Consider the following 27,605-nt stretch of genomic DNA (forward strand, 5'->3'; position numbering starts at 1 on the left):
ACAACCACGAGACGATGCTACCCAGGATGCCGGGTAGGGCTTCGGCAGCCTTACCAGCCAGTTTAGCCAGGGCCTCCCCGAGTTTTTTTATCCACTCTTTGACACCACCTGTGGGTGTTGGTGTTGGTGCAGGCCCCTACCCCCGCCGCCGGCAGGCGTCAGTGACACCACCAGGGTTGATATGATGAAGCCCAATGCAGTCAGAATGCTGGCGATGGTGATGCCTTGCTCTCGAACAGGATCCGAATCCTGTCAGCTAGCGCAGGTGTCTTCATTTAGGACTCGATCGATGGTTTCCCGTACTCTACTGATCTGTGATCGAGCGCTTCCCCGTTAGAGGAAGCGGATTCCAACCGAGTCCGCCTCGCGCCTTCCAAGTTTTTATTCTATCCTCGATACGACGCTTCATATCACCATCCGCCGGTGAGTTTTATTTTCTCGCGAGCGATGTGCTCATCGATTTCATTAAGTTTCCCCATGTTGTTCACGAGTTCTCCGCGCACATACATGTTTCAAGTTGTTGCCTAGGCCTCGCAGTTCCCTCAGGGGAAATTCGAGACCCGCAAGGGTTTGTCATGGTACGCGGTCAATATTTTCTCGATACTGTCCGACGCTTCTTTAGCACGCTGGGGTCATCGCCTTTGGGTCTGGCTGCTTGCAGATCTTGGACGGCCTTCGGGAAGCTTTGGCCGCCCCACCGTAATCTATGAAGCCTAGTTCATCACGGATCAGCTGGCCCCCACCAGGGCGACTGGTGAGTGTTGACAAAGCATACGGCTTCCCGCCTTTTTATGATATCGACCCCGGTGAGCCTTCAATCGCAGCGCGCCCTTCTTATCGACGGTAAACTTGGCATAGTCCCTTCCCAACGGCTTGATGTTGTTCTATTTTCAACTGCGCGCTGTAATAATCGCCGACAGCAGGCTGTACAAGTTCAGTACTTAAGGGGTTAGTGAATGAGGTGTCATCCTCGAATGCCTGGGCACTATCATCCCACATATCATCCATAGGTATGTACTCTGCCATTATTTAGTATTAAAATATATTTCATTTATATAACAATGTACGGTAGAAAACTAGATCCTTTCAGAAGATCAAGAGAGCCTCTAGGTGCCAGAGCCGTGCGCCAGTCGGTGACCATCACCAACAATCCCAGCAAGATAGACCAGAATCAAACTCTGCTGGTTAGATTTCCAAACCTTGGTGAGAATGACCTCATTGTACCAGGCACGGTTCGACTTGCGCTCAACCTCACGTTGACCTCCACCAACGACAAACGTGAGCTAGTGCGGAACGTAGGTCGAGCCATCATCAAGAAAACCACCATCAAGATCAGCGGTAACGAGGTGCTGAGCATCGACGACAGCCACGCGTGTTTCACTGCTACGGGATCTCTGGAAAAGCGAGGGAGAACGTGTCAATGACGTGTACCAGGGTATCAGCAAATCAACCCGGTCGCGCGATAGGGTATGCCTTCACGCAAGACCAGCTAGACAAGATCACGGACGGTGAAAAGGCCATCGCCAAGCGCATCGGAACCGGTTCTGGCGCGTCGCCGACTTCGAAGTTGCTCACGGGCACGCACCGCTTTACCAGGCCGCTACTGGTGATAGGCTTGAATACGAAGCTAACGCTTAACGACTACAGCAAAGTAGTGCGTACGCCGAACGGTGATGAGGCCAGTTACGCCATAGACAACATCTCTGGAGTTCGACATGGTCACTAGCCCGAGCTGGCCAGGCAGGTTCGAAGCCAGTACTCTGGGAAGATGGCCATCCTGTACGACCGCATACTGAGGCATAGATCAGTCGTGACGAGATAAGAGCGACACTGTGTGGAATATCAACCTGAACGCGCCGGGCGCCGATCAATGAAAGGCATCCTGGTCGTCCCCGTGGAGGATTACGAACCGCCGGAGGGACAGTGAGAAGTTTTTCAACCCCGAGATTGAAAAGGTGGAAGTGACCATCGAGGGCGTGCCCAACCAGCTGTTCAGTCATGGTATGAGGCCATACCAGCAGTGGGATGAGATAAAAAAGCTACCAGCCAAACAACACCACATAACCAAGGACCTGGACCTATCCTCCGTGAAGATCGGTGAATACCTGACCACCAAGTACGCCCTATGGTTGGACATGCGATCCACAGATGATGATAAACTGCATGGTAGCGGCCGCCGATAGACAATGGCAGCGAGGGATTACTATCCAGATTACCAAGAAGGCTCAACCCGCTGGTAAGTTGAAATTATATCTGTACGCTATTATGGACGCCAAGAACTTAATATAGACAATGGGAGATTCGTGCAAGCCATCTACTGATTTGCCTCGCCAGCAAGCATTGATTTACCCCACGCGACCCACACTGCGCCATAGTGTGCGGGCAGACTGGCTGTGGGAAGACCGTTTTCGTGTTGGATATGTTGGAGGGTTACTACAGGGATGTGTTTGATAACATCGCTATCATGTGCCCTACTCTGAGCATGAATAAAACGTACACGGAAAGACCTTTGGGTGATGACGGACCCGACGTACACAAAGTCGACCCGGGAACACGCCTGCAGGACTGGTTGAAAGCTCTTCATGAGAAATTTAAAGGGGAGTCGACGCTGTTCATACTGGACGACTGCAGCTTAATCGCGAGATAACAAAAAGAGAGACATGCTATCGTACCTGGCCTTCTCCGCCGACACGCAAATCACAGCGCATGGGTACTGACGCAGAAGTTCAACTCGGTGTTGAAAGACCTCAGGAGCAGACGCGATGGGTGGCCTTATTTCACTGCAAGGACAGGGATTCGTTCGAAGAGTGTTTGAGAGAGAACGATGTGATGAGTAAATTAGAACGGGAACGGGTGAAGAAACAGCTCGCTGAAACTAAACACGCTAAGCTCGTGCTCAAGACCGATCAACCAGTAGCCTATAGGGTGTTTTAGCTTAGCAATGCTTAGCAATGCTTAGCAAATGCTTAGCAAAGCTTAGCAAATGCTTAGCAAAGCTTAGCAAAGCTTAGCAATGCTTAGTATAATGCTTAGCATTTAGTTATAGCTATGATATTTGAAGTGTTCGTCGTGTGCAACTTAACCTTCATTTCGCTGTGTTTTGCCTGCATCGGGTATTATATTGTTAAAACTAAAACTTACTTGTTACATTATAAGATGGAGTGTGAGGAATTGCTTGAACAATTGTTGGTACCCCAGTCACCCCAGGTGGATGATGATAAGCGAGAGAAACTGGTGGCGTTGGCTGTTGGTGGCAAAGCCAAACATTACTTTGGAGACTACACTCATGATAAAATTCACAAAATGTCAGCCGAAGAAATCGATAAACTGTACGCTAGATACGAGGCCCGACTAGGTGCAGAAATGACAAAGACAATAGGATCGGCTATGACCCAGATATACACTAGTATTGCGTCATACTTCCTTCCCATTCCCCAGGAACGCCGATTGTGGGAAGACCTCGAGAAAGACCCTTTATCGAACACGCCTTTGAGCTCTCTATTAGCTGCGAGCTGTACCACAAATATGGTATGTTGTTAGCCCCAGTGACGGCGGCGATTATCACAGCAAAGCATTGTCAATTTGAGAGGAAAAATAATAATAATAGTATAGATGGATGCTGCACAGGAGACACCACAACTGGAGGAAACCCCCACGTTGGGGAAACCCCAACAACTGGAGGAAACCCCCACGTTGGGGAAACCCCAACTGGAGGCGACCCCTTCACAGGTGGCGGTGGAGACCCCAAAGTTGGGGGAAACAGTAACCAGGCAGAAGAATCCTAAGAGAGTAGCTGCCGGTAAAAAACGGTGGTGTAACCAACATAAAATTATCAGGGTGACTCACCCGGAGCGACTCTTGTTAGTTGTATGCGCAACTGCTGCCGTGGCTATCTCGTGGTTATATACACGACACAGGAATCCCAGGGAGGGAGACCCACACAGTGAGGGAAACCCTCACAGGAGGGAAACCCTCACCCACAATTAGAGGTCGACCCGCATATCATGTTATAATTTAATATTTTTATATCATATACATAATGTCTGAGGGGAAAACGTTCGTCAACGACGCATACCACGCCACAGTGGTCGCCAGTCTAGCCGTAGGGTACGCTCGGTTGACCAAAATGGTGCTTAAACAACCAACTATCAAGCTAGATTTCAACCTACAGGATATGGGTATGCTCATAATGAACCTTGGTATGGCGATGGCTACAAAAGACATCCTAGTAAAACAAGGGATAATACCTGAAAATATTATGAAGTAAAGATGGCCACGATAGCTATGATGGTCGGTGGTGCGTTAGTGAATGCCCTGGCATTTTCCGGGAGTAATTTCCTCTTCTCGAAACTACGAGAGTCACACGCGGCTGAAATACAGGCAGAGAGGAAGCGGCATGATCTCGCTATTGAGAACTTACAAACAGCACAGGCTGAGTACGCTAAAAAACGCCTCCAGAGGATCGATTACATTAACGAACAACTCAGGCGTGAAAACCATGCCGCTCAAACATTCCACGATGTTGACGACGCAGCTTTAAAGAATACTACTTATTAACTGGTAAACAGTTGCAACCACTCAATAAACCCACACTCGCTCAGTACTACACACCATCCAAGGGCAAATGGACCGTGAACTGGGCTTCATAGCTGGGTATAGCAGCGACTGCGCTTGGTTGCGAAACAATTAGACTAAATACCCATATAAGTATGCTAAACATGAGACCTGCTCCATACCGATGCGAATACATACTTATGGGGAAGACCGAGGCCTGTGGTAGGAAATGCAGGACTCAGGGTACTGTTGTTTCCACATGGGAAGCCCTAACTACGTGTGTTCTGTGTGCGTATAGGGTTAAAGGGCACTACTGTCTATGTAAAGCTCACGGGCTTAACGTAGTCAGACATCACCTCATCTACGAGAATAAAAAGGCCTACATAAAAGAACGTAGGCGACTTTCTCAAGATAGCAGTGTCCCTAGTGTCCCAATTAGAGATTATACACACCTACGTATAGCTATGTTTGTGGAAATTGAGCCCAGGGAAGGTTGCCTGAGCAGCTGGCAGATGGATGTGGGGAAAAGTATAGATATTAGTGTCCTCAAACCCATGATTATTAGGGAACTATATAAGGGTGCTCGTTTACAATCATTGTAAAAGTAGGGTTTGATGTGCCATGGGGGCACACTTGGAATTACTTTGATGGTGGGCGAGTAGATGTGCATGGGGATATAGATATACTTGTTGACGACTCGTTGCAAGTAATACAAAACACCCTACTATGCTGCGATATTCCGGTGGGTTGAGGGAATAATCGATAAGGTGTATCTTGATTTTTACCTTACGGTGGGCCAATTAGACATTGGTTCTCTTAGGTGTGTACGCAACTATGACTACTGTTGGTGAACTTAAGCCGGTCGCCAGGCAGAGAGGTGTTATTGGGTATTCTCGAATGCGAAGCCAGCATTGTTGAGATTACTTAGGTTTAGAACCCCTCCCACGGTAAAACAATTAAAAGCTCAAGCAAAACAGCTTGGGCACACGGGTTATTCAAACCTGGGAGAGCCGGTTAGTCGCATTGTTATCACATGACCCCGTGAGCAAAACCTCCCACTGTAAAACAATTACAAGCCGGCACGTGATTTGGGTTTAGGTGGGTATTCCCGAATGAGGAAACCACAGCTTGTAGAACTATTACGGCAGAATAGAGCTATTGACCTACAGTTCATACCCACTGAGCGCGCTGTAGGCAACTATTTGAGAGGTTGGCGCATGCATATTGATAGGAATATAAACATTACTGATATCAAGCCTCTGATAGCTGATAAAATAAACCAGGAACTAAACAGTCTGGGAAGTATCAAATTTCAAATCACAGTGAAAATGTCGCCGATAAGCAAGTGGGGAGGTGTCACTGAGTACGTTCAGCCTTACTTCCGTGGCAAACAACAGGTCGTGACCCATATAGAGACCATTGACGCATCAATCGATACCAGTTTTCAGCAGATACGGGAATACCTAGAACGCTACACACACCTGGGGTCCGGGTGGACTGTAGATAAAATCGATAATGTCTATCTAGACATAGCTAACTACGTGCCGTTCAGAGGCGGGTCATACCTAGACTTGCCTCCCTACTATAGGAAAACATGCCATGGTCAATGTCAAGAATAGAGGAGACGATTGCCTGAGGGTAGCTATCAGGTCAGCCTTGTTTCCAGCTGACACTCATTCAGACAGGCTTTCTAGCTATCCCCAAGACGATGGGCTCAACTGGGATGGTATAGATGAACCAACCCCCATATCCCAGATCACTAAAATCGAAAAACAGAATAATCTAGCTATAAATGTCTTTGGGCACGAAGGTAACACAACAATAGTGCACAGGGTCAGTCCAGTTGGGGACCCCAACTGTTGGGGAACGTGAAACGTTATCATCAATATATTCATGATCCAGCGAGGTGACAAGTATCACTACACATGGATAAAACACTTTAGCAGGCTGTTGTATGACCAATCGGCACACAGAGAAAAGACCCACTTCTGCTTACGGTGCCTACATGGCTTCACACGAGCTGATTTATTAGAATCCCACCGGGAGGATTGCCAAGGTGTGGGGCAGACGGCTATACGAGTCGACATGCCTAAAGAAGGTGACAATATCCTAAAATTCGGTAACCACAAGAACCAAATGTCTGTGCCTTATATCATATATGCCGACTTTGAAGCCTTGGTTAAACCAGTTGAGGCTGCCGGCTGGGGATACCCCCACAGGCGGGGCTCCGACCACCCACAAAACACAAGAGCATGAAGCCTGTGGGTTTGGATACATTGTCGTCCGTTGTGATGGGGAAACGAAAGCTCCGGTAGTGTATAGGGGTCCTGACGCGGCTGAAAGGTTTCTAAAGTGTTTGCAGGAGGAAGAAAAAATTATTAGGAATGCACTGTATAGAGTCGCTCCCATGCGTATGACCCAAGCCGACAGGCTAGCTCACGCCTGTAGCACTAACTGTCACGTGTGTGACTCACCACTGAATGGTGATTCGGTGAGAGATCACTGCCACGTAACCGTAAGTATAGAGGCGCCACCACAGCTGCGGTAACCTCAAGCTTAGAATCATCCCTAAGACAATAAACATCCCCGTGGTCTTTCACAACTTGAGAGGGTACGACTCTCACTTAATCATGCAGGCCATCGCGAAAATCGATGGTAATATAACGTGCATCCCCAACAACATGGAGAGATACATCTCCTTCAGCTTAAACGGCCTTAGGTTCATAGATTCAGTGCAATTTCTATTGTCTTCATTAGACAGTCTGGTCAAGGCCAACGATACCTTCCCTATCACCGACCGATACACAGACGCCGAGACTAGACCCCTGCTTATGAGGAAGGGTGTGTACCCCTATGAGTACATGGATAGTTGGGCCAAGTTCGCCGAGACCAGACTACCCCCCATCAGAGAATTTTACAGCAATCTGACCGACTCAGCAATATCCCAAGATGATTACTCACACGCTATTAATGTATGGAATAAACTGGGTTGTAAGAACCTGGGGGATTATCACGACCTGTACTTGAGGACAGATGTACTGCTGTTAGCCGACGTGTTTGAAACGTTTAGGCGGACGTGTTTCAAGCAGTATAAACTCGACCCTCGCGATGGTATTACACCAGCCCAGGTCTGTCGTGGGATGCCTTGCTTAAAAAGACCGGAGTTAAGTTGGAATTGCTTACAGATTATGACATGCACCTATTCATTGAGAAAGGCTTGCGAGGTGGGATCTCCATGGCAACCAAACGATACGCCGAAAGCAAATAATCAATACGCTAAGGGCTACGACCCTAGCAAGCCAACCAATCACATTCTCTACCTCGACGCCAACAACCTGTATGGCTGGGCCATGAGCCAGTATCTACCCAGGGGTTCGGATTCGAATGGGTATCATCCGATTTTGATGTTATGAGCATCGCACCAGATTCGAACAAAGGTTATATCCTCGAGGTTGACTTGAATACCCCAAGGCATTACACACATCACACAACAGCTACCCCTGGCCCCCGAACGTATGAGGGTTAACCCAGACTGGATGTCTGAGTACCAACATAACTTATTAGGTGGGCGGGTGGCAGACGTTGAAAACTCGTGCCTAACTTAATGAATAAGACCAAGTACATCGTTCACTATCGCAACCTACAGCTGTACCTGTCGTTGGGTATGAGGCTGACCAAAATACACAGGGTGCTCGTGTTCAACCAGAGCCCCTGGATGGAGCCTTACATCAGAATGAACACAGACCTCCGAAAGCTTGCAACCAGTGACTTTGAGAAAAATCTCTACAAGCTCATGAACAACTCGGTGTTTGGTAAGACTATGGAAAACCTGAGGAAACGCTGCGGACCGTGAAGCTGGTTCGGTCGAATGAGGAAGACAAGCTCAGGAAACTGATAGCCAGTCCGCATTCAACCGTAGCAAAATATTCACCGATGACCTAGTTGCCCTACACATGAAGAAAAGCCACATAAAATTCAACCGCCTGTTTACGGGGGATGAGCATCCTCGATTTATCCAAACACCTGATGTACGACTTTACTACAACGAGCTCAAGAAACAGTACGACGACAGGTGTGAAGTGCTGTACACTGACACGGATTCCCTGCTGATGGAGATTCGAACCGAGGACGTGTAATGAGGACATGAAAAACACCTCGATTTGTATGACACCAGCGACTACCCCAAGGACCATGCCATACACAGTACGGTAAATAAAAAGGTCCTAGGTAAGATGAAGGATGAGTGTGCTGGCACGCCCATAGCCGAGTACATAGGGTTGAGGCCTAAGATGTACTCCATACTGAAAGCCGACAATGGTGAAATCCGGAAGGCTAAGGGTGTTAAGAAGTATGTGGTGAAACAACACATCAAACACGCCAGATTCAAGGAAGCACTGTTCAAGACCCGTACCTTTAGGCATAAAATGAACACACTTAGAAGTGATGGCCATAAGATATACGGACTGACTATAAACAAGACATCCCTGTCGCCTATGGACACTAAACGTTGGATAGCTATTGATGGGATAAACACGCACGCGCATGGACATGAGAAAATTGAACATGTCACGGAACCAGAGAAAGTTTGAGGCTATTTACTATAGCCCGCGTGGGTACTGGAAAGGAGCTAGCTGTAGATAAGCTGGCTAAAATGGCGCGAAAGTACCCCGAGGAGGCCAAAGCGTGGCTTGAAAACAAGCCCTGTGGCAGATCTATTTGCCGGCACCACGCTTACGCGCCTAGAAGGAGGTTCGGTATTAACATACCTAATAGCGCTCACCAGGCAGACCTACTGTTCCTACCCCACGACAAGAGGTACAAGTATGCCTTAACCGTAGTGGACGTAGCCAGTCGCTACAAGGAAGCCGAGCCCTTGACCACGAAAAGATTCGCCCAGGTAGCCAGAGGATTCGAACGCATATACAAACGCAGTCCGCTGACGTGGCCAACAGAGCTGCAAGTTGACCCCGGACGGAGTTCATGGGTGACGGTCACAACTGCTAGCCAAACACGATACAAAGGTCAGGCGTGGCACGGCTGGAGCCCATCGCAGCCGCCAAGCCATAGTTGAGAGATTTAATAGGACTTTGGCTGAGCGCTTATTCGACATCAGTATGCTAGGAGATGGCAACCCCGAAAACGATCGACTGAATGGGTCGCGAGGTTACCCAAGGTGGTGTCGGCAATCAACCATGAAGTCACCCGCTCACTGATAAGAAACCGCAGACGCTATCAAACTGAAATCAATAGTTGCAGAGCCGGCTGCTCCATTGCGTGGGAAGGAGAAACAGATACCAGATAGGGCCCTAGTGAGGTATCTATACCAGCCGGGGAACACGAGGGTGATAGCCGTAGTTTGCCACACTGATCCTATATGGTCAGTCAAAACTTACAACATAGATAAAGTGGACATCAAAGCAGACGAGCCTAACTTGTACTACTTGAGGGGATGGGCCAGGTAGGGGTTTGTAAGAGCGAATTATTGATCGCACCGCACGGCACAGTGTTACCTCCAGCATAGCGGCAATCCCAGGATACCAACACACTCCAGCCATACCCCGGGCGCGGCTAGGAGGTCCCCAAACTTTTTCATAGTAGGGGTAATGGTAGCAAGAGCTATATCCGACCAAAGCCTTACTTGTGAAATAAGGCTTTGCAGAGGCTTTGGTTGAAAGTGGTCCAGAACCCCATGTATATACTACTTTGGTTACAAACATATTCCTTTTCACATGGTTTTGTTATGGGAAAGTGTTCCTTTCGTTCCCCCCTATATTGTTTTGTAACATTACCGTGCCTGGGGCCCTTACCATAAAATGTGGTCCGGCCCTATACATTGTAATTATTTTTGGGGCTTTTAGTTACTTTTGTGAGTTCTTTAGTAATTGTTGTGTTAGGTTTTGTTAATAATTTCAGTATATATTAATTTATACATATTATTTGGGATGGGGAAACGGGAGGAACTCTTACCGATTTCTTCACGTACTGTACCATTGTATCTAGGTATTGTAAACTCAAACTTTGTTATTGTATACATGTGTAAATATATGTAAAATTTGTATATGTTGTATACGGGCCTGTGGTCTATAGTCAATAAAAGACTTGATTTGACCTACCTTAAATCATCATAAATGTCCCATGGCTATAAATATATCTTTCCTTCAGAAGTACAAGACAACATGTGAGTTTAAAATGTTTACATTGAAGTTGACCTGTGGTCAGCTTGGCCAATCAGTGAAACAATAGAAATGACTGAGAGCTGGACAAAGGAGTGTTGTAAGCATGCAGCGTGACAATTAGTGGAGGTTAGACTGAGAGCTACAAGGCTTACTATGCTGAGATATGGAATGAGAATAAAATAAATAATAAAACATTCCTAAGATTCTATCATTCTACCATATAAACCATACCTGAGGTTCTTACAGATATTGTTTAATACAGTAATTCAATGGAAATATTGTCACCCTCCTTTCTACTCAATGTAATCTTCATAAACTTTAATTAAAAAACTATGTACATATATATATAGTATTTGAGTCTGCCACATACCCATCTCTTCCATTTACCGTAGTTGATAGTATATTTGATAAATAAAACAATGCCTATGTTATCATACTGAATGGAGATGTGGGGTTTCTTGAACAGAGGAGATACTGAGAAAGCGCGAACCGAAGTCTATTCTTGAATATTTTCAAAACTAGTGTTTTAGTGTCGGGCCATGTTGGGAGACACAGAGATTTGTGTTAACAGTTTAGTCGTGTTATTCGTGTAGGCTTCCCTTTATACATTCAGGGCGATATAAGTGGGTTAAAGAGGCAGGGGTGCTGCTTGGGACTTTAGATGTGATTCTGAATACTCGCTAGTGAAGACATCCTACGGTTTAGATTATTCTTAAACCGACCGAAAACAGTGTATATTACCAGCAATGCAGTGACAGAAGTTACTGTACTGATAGTAAAACATGTTTGTAAAATACAATGTTACATATTTTTACTTATTTCATCTTATTTAACTGTTCTCAAGATTTATATGGTGATAACAATGTCCAAATGTATTGAAACATACGTTTATGAAGTGTATCCGTCCGATACTTGGACTATCTGTGCGGTCCGCATATGCTTTCTCTGCCACATTGTTACTCTGCAGTGACCAGATTATTTTCTCAGCACTTGCGAATAACATTGTTGTTATGTTTTTGTATGCTTAACAGAAAGAATTCGGAGAAGATTGTGGCATACACAGGATAAATGGCATATGTTTATGTATATTGTCGGATCATATATAGGTTTTCGGACGGCAGTACTTACTAGGACTACAAAGTGTTGCGTCACACAATCGTTCATGTGATTAGAAATGTTTCTTAAGTGTCTAAACATGTGTACACCAACAGTATGAGGATATACAGGCAAAGTGTGCTCTTCAGTGTAACTTACCGTCAATAGTTCTGTATACTCTTGAAACATTTCTCCTCACTAGAGACACTATATCCTGAAATTCGCCACTGCTCTCAGTCTCCTCAGTTCTCGAATTGCTTGGTTTGCCGTGGAGATGAGCTGTACACGGTCACCCACTCTTTGGCTATGGATATCTACGGATATCTAGCCGGAAGTATTTGAAGATATCTTGAAATCGTTTCTCTCCCTTTGTGGGCCGGAATAATTCGTTTGGCATTTTTTCCTTGTATTGGAGATATCAATAATTGATTTAAAGATATCTTCAAAATTATTACTGATATCTTTAATTTGATTTTGATATCAGTAAAAGCAAGAATTGAAGATATCTATAATCGAAGTAAAGATATCTCTAATTGAATTGAAGATATGTCTAATTGAATTGAAGATATCTGAAATATATTTGTGGATATGTATCAATTATTTCAAGATAATCTAGAATTGAATTCAAATTTGGTGAAACAGAGGGCTATCATTTTGCTGCCCAGGGCAAGTCACTTCCCAAATTATCAAAATGTGATTCTTGGAGAGAATAGTAACATAAAATATCGAGTGCGTAATGAATTTGCTCAGACTGATCAACACCTTGTCAGTGGATGTCATTCCTTGGCACAAACAACATATCCGAAACGACATGATGGCACGGCTGGCTGTTTCTATTGCCGTCTTTGTCATGCAAATGGTTTTGACACCGGGGTCCATCCGCGGTACGACCCTGAACATGTCCAGGACGTCATGGAAAATGATGCTATTAAACTTCTTTGGCATAGGCCCATATACAGCCTCAGAACAAATCCTACCAACAAACCTGATCGTGTCCTTTTTATAAAGCCAATGAATATATTAATTATTGTATTTTCTGTCCCTCTAGACAGCAATGTGATTGACACGATTCGGGAAAACATGCTAAATATGCAGACCTCGCCTTTGAAATGTCTCGCTTGCAGTTCAAGAACATTGTTGTCATGCTCAAAACTCAAAATAGCTGTGGAATCCTTGTTTTCATCATGAGTCGTGACATGCATCATCAGAGGATCATCAGACAAAATAAATATGTGCAAAACTACACAATAAAATTCTATGAAGATAACCATCCACATTAACCCAACCCTTACCTCCCGAATTCATTGACACATATAAACGATTAACAGAGGACCGAGTGTTGTGGGCTTTGTTGTCAGATATGATCCTTCTAGTGAGATTTGGATGTCTTGCTTTGTCCAATCATCTACTCCAAAGGAATAGGAAATATAAGGTAAAAGTATTTGTGGCTTTGACCTTGTTTCATTTATTTAGCTCTGAGCTTCATAGTTTATTCAAGTGTGATTTACACTTAGTCGTCCAGAGTTTGTCTTGAATTTGGGCATTAAGGAGCTTGTCTCGAACGTGCATTTTGAAGATAGGTATAGGCCTGATCTTCCAAATAATGCTAAATAACTCTTCTCCCTTCTAACTTGACTGGGGGCGGTGGGGTAGCCTATTGGTTAAAGCGTTCGCTCGTCACGCAGACGACCCAGGTTCTATTCCCTACATGAGGCGTGAAACCATACTCGCTCTAAAAGACTTGACTGATACAGCAATTCTTACCTTGTTCAAATTAAGAGCATTGCATTCGTTGAGTCAAAATACCATACTGATTTCATTAGAAAAAGACTCTACAAAGAGATCCTGTTCTTTCAAGGAGATGGGCGGTGGGTTAGCCTAGTGGTTAAAGCGTTCGCTCGTGACGCCGAAGACCCGGGTTCGATTCCCCACATGGGTACAATTTGTGAACCCCATTTCTGGTGTCCCCCGTCGTGATATTGCTGGAATATTGCTAAAAACGGTGTAAAACTATACTCAGTCAGTCAGTCAGTCTTTCAAGGAGATGAATAAGCGGTGTTGGGGATCAGTAGATGCCACCTCCATCGCTCTTCCCTCCACTGTGGTTTGATGTTTTGAGTCCATGTTGATTTTGTTTACGGTTGTGTACAGCGGGACGGTACAGAAATGAATGTCAGCAAAGGGAAGTGACGCAACAAATCAACACAAATCAGTTTTTTATTGGGAAGAAAAGCACTCCTGCTTGGATGATGTCGGCTGGCCTGTAAAATGAAAGAGGAGGTTTTCTGTTGCCTAGGACCAGTTAATTCCCACTCGTAACCATCAATGTGTGATTTTACCTCAAATGTGAATATGAAATATAATGAAACTGCTCAATGCTTTGTCAGTGGATTTTCATCCTTTCGCACACACAGTATTGTAAGTAATGTGATGTGATGGCATTGCTCGGTCCTTTCATTACCGCCCATCCATGGTTTGACCAAGAATATGTAGATGGCGTCATGGACAATGACAATTACAAAAACCTTTGGAATAGGCCCATATACAGCCTCAGACGTAGTTCCTGGGTAATTCAGAAGGCTGTTGTGTTAAGGAGTCTACTTATTCTCCGGAAGGTTCGGCTAGGCAATGCGTCCTGGGAGAAGTAGCATTAGCTGTCTGGGATGCTTGAAAAGTGAGCAGAGACCCTGAGCTGATGATGAGCTTAACTAGCCTGACTGTGCCTGGATCACCCGAACACTCTTTGCTGCATTCCTCTATTTATCTATGTGTAGATGTCTTGAGGACGGAGGCTTCATTGGAGGGAGAAAATAGACAAAGAAGAGAAGAAATTTAGAAGGCACAGAAGGAGAAAAAACAAACAAGCCACACATGTGGAAATGGAAAGTAAGTACAAAGACTGGAGTGTAGAAACGATAGCCTCTGTGCAAGAACAACTACCCACAAAATACACATATATCTGATATGGTTGGAAAGGAAATGACTTTGGGGATCGTATTTTGATATATAGAAGTGCACAGCACGGATGGGGCAAACTCTAAGTAGGTGTGCGTTACGAAAAGCCCGCAAAAAATCATATGCTGGGAACAGCTTGCATGGTTTGGAGAATGACAGACCTGGAAACACTACATATTAGCTTCCCCTCTTACAAAATATACATATTAAAATATATCCTGGCAATTCAACATATGACAATAGGATGAAAGAAACGAAATCCAATTTCTGTGGAGAAAGCTTCTACCAAAATATCTGGAATTGTGATAGAGGATTAAGAACTGGAAAAGGAAACATCTTTCCTCGCAGATTGTGTTATTCTAAAGACCAAAGAGGGGAACAACTGAATATACGTAACCTGAACAAAGCTGAAACCCATGTTTATGGATATGTCCAAGAGAAAAACTTACAAGCATTTGGTGGGACAGGCACACTTTTGGAATGGATAGTGCTTCTTTGCTGTAGAACAGGAGATATACATACAGTTTCATTAATACCAACTCGAAGCAAAAGCCAAATAGCGTAGTGGAAAAGAAAAGAAAAACATAGCATAGACATAGAATACGACATTGTAAGAGAGATTGGAAAAACACCAAAGATTCCAATCGGATAACTGGAAATCTTGCCCATATGTAGAATGAAAATACAAAGCGTAAAAAGAGAAACATTCGAAGAATATCTATCAGATGGAAAGCGCTGTGAGAAAAATAGATATATTGACCAGGTCTACTAATAAGGCACGCTTTCTTTGTTTCCACACTAAGAATTCCAACCCCGAAAATGTCTAGACAGAAAATGTGAAAAGTTGAAGAATGTGTGCCCCGCGGAGACAAAAGTCGAAAAAACGTTGCATATGGAATGTATTTATGTCCATCGAATAGTTTTCTATGGAGGAAAAGAGTTCTAAATGGAAAAAGACCAAAACTCATTTCTGCACTGCACAATGGAAGGAATCCCAATATCTAATGTCTGCAATGCGGATTGTACACATGGATCCACAATACAGACAACAGAACTAGAACCGGCCTCGGACGTATTTGCAGACTGTTTGTACTTGTGGATGTTCCTATCAAAAACAGATATGATGCATTCCCGCAAGGTGGTTTGGACATTAGCAATTGTAAAAGAGTAAACTCTGAAGAACCAAATCTGTATAGATACCTATTGGTTAGACTGGATGTATATTTCCTGCACCACACCACCCAAGAAGTATCGTATTCGTTTGGATATATGTACTTTAGCCATGTTGGAGAAGGAATGGAGAAGAAAGTTGTCTCAAAGTGAAAACTGGGACTTGATCAGAGACCCCACAATACTTGAACTGAAAACAACCACAAAGAATACAAAGCCTTGGATCATTCCCGGGAAACTATAATTGTTATAGATTTGCGACAACGATGTATAGATGCTCTCCATGAACAAATCTATTCCTACTCGATCTTGAGGTTGTAGAACAAAAACCTGATGTAGAAGTACAAATGTATGAACAAAACTTAAAAACGGTTAATGAAAAGTCAAATTCAAGCATAGTGTATATTAATATTGCATTTGACGGCATAACTAGAATGCATTAATGCAATTAACCATATTTGTCCATCTTATTTACAAGATCTTTTCTGATACTCGTTTGGCCACACACTTCGGTGCACATTTTCAGCAACACAGGGTATCTTACATCTCCATCATTGTAAAGGTTCCAGGCGATTTTCATTTTGATCTTTTTAATGGGCGTCTTGTTAAGGCAGCGCCGGAGTTTGCCATAGCGTGGACGTTCCGTCTGGACTGGCAGTGGAGAAACTTGTTTGTAGTGCGCTTGGATCAATCTGTGGAGGCCTAGTTGTTGGGACGCCTAGGATTCCACCAGACGCGACAGCACCTCCCCAGCTCTACCTGCCCTTGCTAATTGCTGGGACTCGCACGGACCATAGTGGCCCTTAGACGTCGTGACGTACTGACCCTTAGACGTCGTGACGCCGGGGATAGCATGCATAAATCTACCTCAGAAACGTAGTCTTATACTTGACCTTGTATTCCCTGACGTAAGTGAGAAATACCCATTCGAGCCAGTTACAGTGAAAATACAGTCTGTTGCCAGTTATGGCAAATCAGTTTAAAAATTGTTCTTATTTAAAGTTGTTGCCTTAAGTTATGATTTCATAACGAGTACAGAATAGTGGCATGTCTACTTTGGTTCCAATCATAAGACGCATTAGGAACTTTATAAGGAAGCCTTAAACTTCCTGCTACAATGATGAAAACTGGTTACAGCAAAACATATTTACAATAAACTCTTGCAGGATGCATCGAAACTAGGCCGAAATGTAAATATGTTTTCTCCTTGTTGTTTTTAAAGACTTATAAAACATTTGTTACATGCTTGGAATATACAATAAGCATGGAACATCTGCGACAACGTGACAAATGCTATTACAGCTGATATCAACCTCACATGTAGGTCTGATCAAGGCCAATACGAACTGCATAAATGTTACATATCTGGAACACATTCAAAACATACCGATCTCCATAATGTTAAGTCTTTGTAGGAATCCGTGAAGTTTATATATTTAAAACATGCATTGATGGCATATATGCAAACGTTTATTCAATATGTTCACCACATCCATTTCTAGCATGTACACCTGTGCTAAGACATACTCAGTGTCTTATAGTTTTATCTCATGAAATTGATAAACTTGAACTGTACACAAATTATGCTATACCTGAACATTTACTGAGCAACGAATAGCTGCTGCTTAGCTATAGATATATACTGTATATAATAGTAGTGAAATGTGTACGTACTTGTTCACTGTGGCGTTGTAGCTAGATCCACCCCACGTCGTCATCATGATGTAATCAGATATGCATTAAAAATGGATCTAAATAATATTACTGGAATTTTATAATTTTCCCCATCCCACCATTACTGCAATCACAGGGAGAATAGCAGGTGCCTATCAAATGTATGATGTGCTAATTTCCAGTGATGTGTTAAATGTAATTTTACTTATCACTCCAATAACCACAAGGAGCAGGTCGGAAGACCAAGCCTTTTTGAAAGTAATGGAACTAATTTTGGCCAAAACACTGTGGTAATACTACATCGCAGGCCGAAAGGACATTATTTTCTCAACTGTGATATCTCAACGTTTCCCTTAGACACTATGTATTTAAGACCTTTGTCACAAATGTTCCCATGTAATTCTTGAAGTTAAAAATTCTAACAGTTTAAAATATAGTGAGGATCAGCGACGTTGGGCTCCATGGTCTTTATGGGATCTTGTTCTTGCGTACCAGCTTAGCTTTCGAGAACGTCCTCAGAGGAGCTTAATGTCAATACCAGGTTCAATAGGAAGCCAGTGAAGGGAATCGGAGCATAGGAGTTGTGTGATCCAGATTCAATTTATTTCAAAGCTCATATTCTGGATCTAAGAAAATTATTTGATGTCTCGGGAGAAATACTCATCAAGAACCCGTTGTTCAAACTGTCAAGAAAAGGGGAATGTTTGGTGGCCTTCGCTGAACCGAACGCTCTTATGTTTAATGTGTATCACATAACAAAAAACTGTTCAGAATACTATGTAGGTACATATCGCCATTTTCGGTATGCTTTGTTCAGAACTGCTGGTGATAAGAACAATTGTAATCAATATGATACCTTGGCTTCCAGGAATAGTCTTACGTGCTACGGGACAGCAGTTGGATTGTGCTATCATCAATCATGGTCAATATGTAAATTGAAATCGCACGTCTGACGACCGAGGTACTGGTTGTTCATGTGTATTTGAGAGATAGAAATCGTTAGTTTATCTAAAAACACAAGCGAGAACACGAAAGTGACATCTTTCAATCTCCTACAGCACGTGTCTGGTCCAACTCACCGACCAGGTCATACACAACTAGTCATAACCAAGGATAGTTGTGATATTCTAGATATCTGATCATTCACTTATTCAGTGTTCTATCAAACTTAAGCAAGCAAGTGAGAAAAGAAATTCGCTACAGGAAGACTTGAAATTAGACATTATCATTAGACAGTTTTCTGCTGACACTGAATCTTCTGAGCTGCTACAGTCACTCTCTGATTCTTGTGGAGTTTGTGATAACACTGATGTGATAACTACCTGCTTATCACGAATATTTGATAAACATGCTCCTCTGAAGTCTAGTTGTGTTGTCATTCGTCCTTGTTCTGTTGTTTATTCCTTGTTGAACGGTCTCTTGAAGCTGGATACCATCAGTACACTAGCCAATAGATTTGCCGGGTTTTTCTCCATGCCAAGTTATGGGATATACGCCGAGAACTTCACATTAGACTAGTCTGCAGAATCAGAATCAGAAATAACATAGGTTATATCCAAAGCTAAAGCAACTTCTAGCCTGGAAGCCATACCAACATGGCTATGTAAGGCAAGCTTGGATTCTCTCATCAGTCCATTATCCAATTGAGAGATGCCACGGTTCCCCAAGTTTTCATATTGGCAGTCGTCATTCTCATTAAAAAAGGCCAATTTAAATTCTGATGAGTTAAAAAAATACCTGCCAGTGTCTAATCTGTCTTTCATTTCAAAATGTTTGGAGAAAATTGTTTCGCGAAGGCTTGAAGAACACCAACTCAAATACAACATGCTTGAACCCTTCCAGAGTGCTTACAAATCAAACCATAGCACAGAGACTGCACATGTTCGTATCCATAACGATGTCACGAGGGCAATGGACCAGAAGAATGTAACCCTGCTGGTCCTTCTTGATTTATCATCAGCCTTCGACACCCTAGACCACACGATTTTGCTTTCTCGCTTTGAGGAAAGACTTGGTGTTATAGGAAAAGCTCTTTCTTGGATCAAATCCTATCTGTCCGCCAGAACTCAGGTGTCCAAGATTGGCGACATTACATCACTTCCGACAATACTTAACGCTGGTGTTCTGCAGGGTTCAGATCTGGGGCCTTTGCTTTTCAGCATATATATCCTTCCAAAAGGTGATATAATTAGGAAACACGGTTTGATGTTTCATCTCTATGCTGACAACAATCAGATCTACATATCTAAAAAAACACCTGACACCGCTACTTGAATCAGTCAAATTAAAGAGTGAGGGAGGTTAGATCCTGGATGACTGTCAATTTTCACAAATTAAATAAAACAGACTTTCTACTACTTGGTTCTAAACAGCAGCTTTTGAAAGTGCCTGCAGGTCTGTCACTTAACATTTGCAACAGCATTGTCAAAACCACTCCATCTTTAAAATATCTTGGAATCATATTTCAATCCAGCATGTCCCTTAAAAAGATGTCAAGAACTTGAGCAAAACTTTCTTCTTCCATATTCACAACATCAGTAAAATCCGCCATCTTCTTGACCATGAAACGACGAAACTTTTCATGAAGACTCTCATCACATCATGACTGGATTATTGTAATTCCCTTTTCTTCCATATTCCTTCATCTCTGATCACAAAGGTACAGTGAATCTAGAATGCAGGAGCAAGGGTTCTATTATAACGCGCACGCCGCGAACTGAGCATTTAACACCTATCATGAAGGCCCTCCACTGACTGCCCGTGAATTTCAGGATTCAGTACAAGATGCTTCTTCTAGGCCAAAACTGTGTCTATGATCAATCATCGTGTCACTATCTCAGAAGTCTTGTCAGCATATACCAACCAACCCATACCCTCCGTTCTGTCGACTATGTTCTCCTGTCAGTCCCAATCATGAAATCATCAATGGATGATCGAGCCTTCTCTGCCTCAGCTCCTCTACTATGGAACGATCTTCCTCTTCCTAAAAGGACTGTCTCTGATAAACCTCATTTTAAGAATCTTAAAGACACACTTCTTCAAGCAATCCTTTGACTAGCTATTCTGAATGACTTATTTTATATCTCCCGTACACTGAGGAACCTATATGGATGGAAGTTATGAAAATATATGTATTTATTATTATGCTTAACAGATTAAAAATAGTATGCATTAGAAAGGGTTCGGGTGATCATAGCAGAGTCAGGCTGGTAAGGCTCATCATCAGCTCAGGGCCCTAGCCCCATCTACACGCAGCCCAGTGCCGAACCCACCAAGAACTTTTCCGAGAATATGGTGACTCGCCAACACTGCAGCCTTCTGTATTACCCAGAGTGTCAGAAAGGGCCGTGCTCCCGGTGGAGAACCCGGCACCAAACCAAGGGCTCCAAGAACAATGGGGAGCCTGACGACAGTGTACGTGGGATGCAAACAAGACAATTCAAAGGCGAGGTCCGCATATTTAGCATGCTTTTCCTGAATCTTGCCAAACACATTGCTGTCAAAAGGGACAGAAAATTCAATAACATAAATAAATTCATTGGCTTTATCAAAAAGGACAAGATATATCATTCGAAATAAATTGAACAGATCATTCGTTGTTTTTCTTATCTATTAATCCAAATGATGTGAATGTATTGACTATGTTTTGATCCTGCCAATATTCCCAAAATTCCTTTTGCCATTTTATACTTACATCATTTATTTATAAGCACACGTGAACAAAGTTTTAAAATAATGCAATTATATTTGCCAACTTTTTCGGTGGAAAACACGTTTCTTGGTCATTTATGGAACCTGGTCAATTCTTTAAAAAAAATGAAAAGTATGATTTTGAAATGTTAAAACATTGGCAATTATCTTAAGATCAATATGGACAAAAAACATTAATTTATCTTCATGCATAAGAAAGTTACAAAGCATTTTATGACATTTTCAATATGGGACCGTTGGTATGAAACAGGTTAAGATTACTGAAGCCCTCAAAATAATAATCCGGTCGGACAATAGAGACTACCACCCTCGCTCTTCCCACAATCGTTTATATTTATCAATTCAAATGCGAGGGCATGGTTTGATTAACGTGGAATCTCTTCATAGCAGAATTATAGTGTGCACTTTTGCACACATTAACTTGTGTGATGATCATCTTGTGAAGTATGTCAAAACTCATGATGAAAACAAGGCATTCCACAGCTATTTAAAAAGGGTGGACAGTACAGACATGAGTGTCAACCAAGTGAAGTGCCATATCCAATCGGCACAGACTCAGGTTTTCAAGGAAAGGTTCTCTGAATGACCACTGCACCGAATTAACGTGCAGTGTGTTGAGATGAAGAACAGCCCTGTTGAATCCTTCGTTTGGATCAAGTCGGCTGGCCTGCTCAGGATGAGTCACTTCCCACTCGTAACCGTCAATGTGTGATTTTACGTCAAAATGTAACAAGGAAATGCAGATTGTGTAATGAATCGAATGAAACTGTACCAAAGTTTATTGGTATATGCCCAACACTGACACAGTATCTGAAACGACATGATGGCGTTGCTCGGTCCTTTGATTACCGTCTTTGCCATGCTTATGGCTTTGACAATGTGTTCCATCCATGGTATGAACCAGAATTCTTTGGAATAGGTCCATATACAGCGTGAGACATATTCAAGCAAGCAAACCTGATCTTGTTCTTTTGTTTGTATAAAACCAATGGAAATATATATATCATTGCATCTTTTGTTTGTATAAAACCAATGGAATTATATATATCATTGCATCTTTTGTTTGTATAAAACCAATGGAATTATATATATCATTGCATCTTTTGTTTGTATAAAACCAATGGAATTATATATATCATTGCATCTTTTGTTTGTATAAAACCAATGGAATTATATATATCATTGCATCTTCTGTTTGTATAAAACCAATGGAATTATATATATCATTGCATCTTTGTTTGTATAAAACCAATGGAAGTTTATATATCATTGCATCTTTTGTTTGTATAAAACCAATGGAATTATATATATCATTGCATCTTGTGTCCCTTTTTACGGCAAGGTGATTGACAAGATTCAGGAAAAGCATGATAAATGCGCGGACCTCGCCTTTAAAATGTCTCGCTTGCATCCTAAATACACTATTGTCAGGCTCCCCATTCTTTTCATTACACGGCATTGGTCATATACAAAGGTTTGGTACTTCCTCTCCTGATCCTGGCTCTCCACCGGGAGCACGGCCCTTCTGACACTCTACGTATTTCCGAAGGCTGCAGTGTTGGGGAGTCGCCATATTCTCCGGAAAGTGCTTGGTGGGTTCGACAAGGCAGAGGTTCCTGGGAGAAGTCCCATCTGCTCTTTGGGCTGTCTGGACTCCAATACTTTATTGCTTCACTTCTCTGGCGGATACAGGGAAAGTTCATCTGTGGTTCTGTAAGGGTCGCACAATATCCCTTCCCAAGAAAGGAGACCTGACTGATCCAATATACTGCCACCCTATAACATGTTTAAATACACAATGTAAAATCTTCACGGGTTGTTTGACAAACTTCGTGTCATCCTACTGCTCTTCCAATGATATGATTGTGAGGCTGACACATATCGCCACAACCTCTCTATGTGCTGGATTGAGTTTTTAAAGAAACGCATACAAATGTGTACCTCATGAATGAATTCTGATGTCTCGTGCTTGTATTGACCTCCCTGAGCGACTACTTCATTTACTCAAGTCTTTAATGAGTTGCTGGTCGACTCAACTTGAAATGACCTCGTGAGGGCAGGTGCAGATTTCGGAATCCATTTCAATCAGAAGGGGTATATTCTGTGGGGACTCGTAAGTTCTTTGCTTTTTTGTTTGTCTTTAAATCCTTTGAGCCTTCTGCTCAATGGAGAGGATCGAGGAGTTCCATCCTGAACGTCCACAGCACAGCTTCTTCATCTCCTTTACATGGATCCCATCGAGCTCCTTGCCAAGGGAGAATTTAAAAGAACAGGATCTCTTTCTTGAAGTTTATTGTATAGTTGTGCACATATTTGTTAATCTGATGATCCTCTGATGATGCATGTCAAGACTCGTGTTGAAAATGTCTCAGCTATTTTGAACGCGCCAAGGTTATTCCCCAAGTCTGCCCAGAGTCGGTCATTTGTGGAGAAGCTTTCTGAAAAACCACAGCATTGTGTGTACATGCCGTGTGTTGAACGGGATAGCAATCCAACCAACCTCTTCGCCTGAATGAAGTCGGCTGGTTTTAAAAGTGAAACAAAGGGCTTACCTTTGCTGCCCAGGACCAGTCACTTCCCAAATCGCCAAAATGTGATTCTTAAAGAAACTATTAACATGAAATGTCGATTGTGCAATGAATTCACAGAGATTGTCCAACACCATGTCAGCGGATGCCCTTCCTGCTCACAAATGATGGCATGGCGCCTTGTTTTTACTGTGCCATTGACTCTGAGGTCCATGGAGCCTTTTAATTAGAAGCTGTACATACACTTGTAAACATTTTGCAGCAGTCAAATATGTGGTGACTCATCCATCGGCGAAATTTCAAGTCCCCTCCCTTTAAGAATAAAAAAACACCACACCTCAGCGAAGAACTAAGACTCCAAATTATTCATCTCTGACCACACCCAAACTCACCCAGACTACATCTTTTGGAACTGCATGAACGTACTCACCAGAAATTGCCCCCACTAGAAGATCAGGAAACTACTGGAAGCCATGCACATCAAGAGACCCCAACCCGGCCATGAACAGAGACCAAGGATATTACATCCCCACTGTCTACTATCAACTCATCACTGAGCAATCTTAATCCTACTATTCTAGGGTCTATCACATCACTGGCTCACCCCTAAGCCTAATTATCCCTAGTTAATTCTTCTTGCGTAAGAATCATCTTTATTGTGTGAGCATCGTTGTACATCTGACTTATCTTTTGTATAAATATCAGTCAACTTACAATACAAACTTTACTCATTTATATATAATGCAGTATTGTACATCACTTGCTTGATTATAGTGATATCCTCTATAATAATATAGAACTTTTATCGAATTTTCCCCGATGTTTAATACCAGTATCAACTGGCGACGTACCGTACAACAAAGATAATTATCTGACATGTATACATATTTCGCTAAAACAAAAACATTTGTGTATTCTATGCACACATATTTCACTTTACAGAGCATGCTCATTTCACACATGATAAAGAAGAAATGTACTTTGTTTATAGCAAGCGGCAAGTTAAAATATACAAATATATTTACAAATAAAGAATGAAAAAATAATAGTCCATTTATCGTGCATTGCTCATTGCTCCATGCAATATGTATGCTCGAAGCGCCAAAACCATCTCATTATTATTACCCTGTATAACCCAAGCTGCTTTAAGGCGCTAGAGGGTTATATGCACATGACTTTATCCCACCAGGTACCCATTTTCTGCTTGGTGAATAGAGGCAACTTTGAACAATCTCACTTGCCTAAGGTGAGACACGTGTATCGCACGTGCTTAGTTGTGGGGCAGGACTCAAGTCCTAGAAACTCTCAGGTGTCAAGCTGCCAAACACGGTCACCCACCCAAGGACTCTCCGCGCCCAACGTTGCTTAACTTCACCTGATTTGTGATTTGAGCTCTATGCACAGGAACACGTGCCACCACGCAATACTGTTGTCTTTATTTTTTCAAAGGTGATGATTCTCAAGCTAAAGTAAACTGAAAATCAGTCCGTAAATGAACTTTACGTGAAACCAACCAGCAACACAGACATGCGATATAATTTACAACTGAAATCTAAGATTAACTAAGTTTACACGCCAATACAAAGGAATTACAATGGTAGTAAAAGTTAGACTTTCAGTACTGCTTCAAGGCCAGTATAATATAGAACAGTGATTGCAGTAATAAAGACAGATACTATTCACCTTCAAACAAAAGTGGACGACGTCACGCTTCCCAAACAGGGCTAGGCTGAGTATCCAGAGAGAAAATATATAAATCTTCACACAACTGCTGCTATTGAGAAATAATGGGGGATGACATAGGCAAGAGCATGCCTCCTTATTTATAGTGTAACTGTAAATTGCCCCCAAATATACTGGTTTAGACTAGCCTTGTAGTACTGTCCAGAACTCTGAAGATAGTACATGTCTAAATATGGAACACCCATCCCCCCCAACTGAATGTCAACAGAATCAGATGAATAATGCACTTGAAACAGTGTTTACTATGAATAACACTGTCACATATTACAAGTACATTCTGCATGGTCAACATACGTTTACAGTAATATACATAAATAATCAGAAATATCCGAGTCTATTTCACAAAACTCGAAGCGCAAAACCACTTACAAGTAAAGAGCAATACCTGTTATGTACATCTGCTACAGAATCTCCTCTTTATACGGGTCAGAGCCGTACAGTGGACGCAGCTTGAACAGCGTTATCTCATTGCAGTTGTTTCCTCACTTTCAATTTGTTTCAACGCTGTATAAGTTGCATAAAATACTCTTCCTAAGTTTTGTTCGGCATTATAAATCGTGAGGTTGCAGTAAAACCGAAAGTGACCCGATCTGTGCTATCCCATGTTTTATCCTATGCGTCACTTTCGGCCGCACGTCATAAAATAGCCCGTTCCCTGACCCAATTTGGTTTTCAGCGGTCTTGAGCCGGATATATCAGACTTGTACGCATGTGCATGTCATTGGTGGATCGTCTCCATTCCGTCATTAAAAGTTTCAAAGAAACCATTCGTAAAGTCGAGGCCGTTCCAGAAAGCAATCGAAGCGCGGTTGTGATCGTAACTCCCATACTTTATGTTACAACATTGACTTACGACTGTCGTTGCGCTACGATCGCTTTGCGTTATGCCGCCCAGGAGCTGCCACCAGGACGACTGCGATACACTGCTTGAAGATCCAATAAGGTGATGCAGAAAGACATTACTATTGTTACTGTAGTTAAAAATGGTGATTCGTGAGGTTAGGTACATGGAATGTGCGGGCTTGGAGTTATCCTCATTGGCATTCGCATACTGCCCCATACTTCTTTTTCGCCCACATTTACTCAGTAGCAGCCATGTAAAGATTTCGCAACATGGACAAGAAATGAGGGTTATTTATCAACGCGATAAAATGTCTCTCTGCTGGCTTTATTGCCTTCTTTAGGATTCAAGATATAAACCCTTGTTAATGGGAATGTTGGAAGAGAGAGAAGGGAATGGGTATTTATTACCAAGTCAAGTCAGATGGAACATGCATTAATGGCTTGTTTTGTCAGGTATTGATCTCGCATCAAATTCTCATTATGAGATAGTCTCTTTAAGAACAGCAATCTCGTCCATAGCCCCAGTAACGACCTTTAAAGTACACAGTTCACATTTCACAAACCAAATTTCAGTGTTTGTATCGTTTGTTTTATAACAACTGAGAGAATCTCTCTAAAGTTGTTAGTGAAAATATCCTGAACTGATTGGAAGGAAACAGCGATTACAATGAAGTCGAGGAAACTTTTGATGTTGCATCAAACCAGTCTCCCTTTAAACAATGTCCACCGATTTTAGTGCAGGGCCTACAATATGTACCAGGTTGAATGGCCAGTGATAATGTGTTCACGATTCCAATTTCAAGGGGCCTTTATTTCATAGGTAATTGTATTTACAATCACAGTTTAATTCGTCAGGATGAATATGATGATTAACAGCTGCACGTGAATTTCGAATTTCTAGAAAAAGGAAAAGCTGTTTGATAAGTAAGTTAAGTCACGTGAATGACCTTTAACCTCCACAATACTGATTTTGCTTTACGTCTTTACATCTGTTTACCCTTAAAAGTATGGACATATACTGACCACAAAAGAAACTGTGCACATAGGAAATAAAAAATATATATTTGAACTGTATGTCTACAGACCTAAACACAGCAATTAGTGAAGTGAAATGAACATATGCCACATGTGCTACGTCTCGTGACGTCAGTGGTTT

The sequence above is a fragment of the Haliotis rubra genome, unplaced genomic scaffold (genome assembly GCF_003918875.1).
Source record: "Haliotis rubra isolate DU_JTF1 unplaced genomic scaffold, ASM391887v1 Scf363, whole genome shotgun sequence".
In the NCBI taxonomy this organism is placed as follows: Eukaryota; Metazoa; Mollusca; class Gastropoda; order Lepetellida; family Haliotidae; genus Haliotis; species Haliotis rubra.